The following is a 2,500-nucleotide window of genomic DNA, read 5'->3' on the forward strand; positions in this document are numbered from 1 at the left end:
ATAGGATCAACAAAAGTAACCATTTTCCTTAATTCACCCACCATTACCATAAAGTCACCCACATTTGTAATAAAAATTAATAAAGCATAAAATGACATCATGCTAATATAGGTTAAAAAAAGCTAAAAAGCTTAACCCTTTGGGGTATGGAGCCCATCTGTCTTAGAATATCGTTCAAATGAATAACTGTCCTTCATCTCTAAATATATGAGGTAGGGGAATTACCCAGGGAACTGGAGAGGAGAGGGTTTCATTGTATGTATACACGATAAATAATGTTTATATTATATGTGATGTCTTATTTCCCTGGTCTTATAGTTAACTACACCTGCTCGAAGCCATTTATGTTGAATGTTATAAATAAACGGGTATTTACGCGCACGCACGTATAAATACTAATATTTGTGTTTTTATATATTACACCACATTCTTCTTTCCAGAAATAATTCAGAATATATATATATATATATATATATATATATATATATATATATATATATATATAAAAAAAATTATATATATATATATATTGTGTTATCCCTGTGCATCTGGATTTTTAAATAGCATTTTCTGTATAAGAGACTTTATTAAAGTAATATGTCGCTAGATTGCAGAGTCACAGCGAAATTAACAAAAATTTATAATCCGAGTAAAGAGTTTCAGTAGAGAATCTAACCCAAATTTCAATTTTATTTGGATTTTATGGATATTTGTCACATTTCTGCATAGTATTTGCTACATGGCCCTAAGGTGGAGCAAATAATTGCTCTAATTTTAACAAGAGAAATGTGGAGGCATTTGAAGTGTTCTATAAATAAACCAGGGGTAAATAGAATGAAAAGGGGGCATCGTGATAATTTTCTAGCAATTAAAGCGTCTGATTTCACTTGCTAGAAAGCTGAAACAGACATTGATTTTTTCAAGGTTATTTTCTTCCATGACAAACGAATAGACAAGTTTGATTGAGGCGAGTGTGTTTTCTCTTTTTTTTTTTTTCCCCCCAAAATTGCTTTAATACCTCGATTGTCGGCTGAAGGATTTTCACGCATGTCTTCTAAGCAACTAACAAGCCATGGAAGCATAGTTAGAACATTTTCATGCAACAGATAGATGACAAAAAGTTTAGTTAAGTGATTTTTTTTAACTCGATAAATAATTCATTGATCTACAAGCATGTCATTAGTTTGTAAAGTTTAAGTGCCAAGGATCCTTTTCCCAAAACCGAGTCGTTTTAATTGCATTTTGTGATGTCTATTTATTTTAAGAGTTTGTATTAGATCACAGAATGACCATTTTACCAGAAACAGGACAGAAAATCCATCTGCCTTCTGAATGCATGATGTTCCAGTACAAAGAGTATTCCCAGTACACAACATCAAACCACACCATGCCAGGTTATTTTTTGCCTTCAACATGATGATGCTGCAATCAAAAGCCCATACTTCAATACTATTTGTAATTATTTGAGTTATGTTTTAACTGGGTTTGGATCTCTTCCACCTTTTGTATACATATGAAAACTGAATTTTCATAATGATGCTGAAAATAAGATAGTATTATGGCTATTTTCATATTAGCCCCTAGTCATAAATGAATTTTATTATTGTTATTATTATTATTATTATTGTTATTATCTTCACTTATTTGATTACTTCTCTCACCAACTATATTGCTTTATAGAGATCTGAATTGAATCCACATCTATCAAACCTATGATATTCTGAAAGTATTTTTGTTTCTTTATAGTAATATCTAAAGTCACTGCCGCCTGATTGTCTGTTACAAAGGGCTGGGGTAATAATAGGCACTCTATACCTATATTCTCCCCATCTTGGCCCTTTATAAGTCTTTCCTATTCATTGGCGTCTTAATAATAGTTTAGAGATGTAAGGAAGTTAATACAGTAATAACTAAGCATTGCTTGTGCAGCTATTCTAGAGGTAAGATTACAGTAACATGAGTAATTCTTAATAATATGTGGCAACACATCTAAATGTATTAAGTATTAAAATATTATCTGCACTAGCCCCATGCAAATGGACCAGGAAATGGTATATAACTTTATAACAATAAGGCTTTTCTTGGATTCCAAGTTACTTGTGGGGTAATTATTAGTTTTTATAAAGCGCCAACGTATACCGCAGCGCTTTAGAAAGAGCAGAGAGCATATGAAACAGTTGAGGATGTTAAGATGTTTAACCCTTGATATAAAAAAAGCAAGTAGGGTCCTGTTGGAACATTCTTATAATCTATAGGATTATGAACACAATCCCATTCAATTCTCTCCATGTTCATAATAGAATTGTTATTATATTTATTAGTTTTTGTAGTTATTACTAGTAGCATTAATATCAATTATAATATTGTTCCTATTCTTATTGAAAAATGCTTCTATTATTGCCTATGAGAGATTAGAATGTTTTGATGAGTTTTTTTCTTTTTTTTTTTTTCTTATAGTTTTAGAAGCCAAAAGGACTGGTGACAATTTCATATCATTAAT

Source organism: Sceloporus occidentalis, unplaced genomic scaffold, assembly GCF_023333645.1.
Source record: "Sceloporus occidentalis isolate IW3139 unplaced genomic scaffold, rSceOcc1.0.p SCAF_113, whole genome shotgun sequence".
NCBI classification, from domain to species: domain Eukaryota; kingdom Metazoa; phylum Chordata; class Lepidosauria; order Squamata; family Phrynosomatidae; genus Sceloporus; species Sceloporus occidentalis.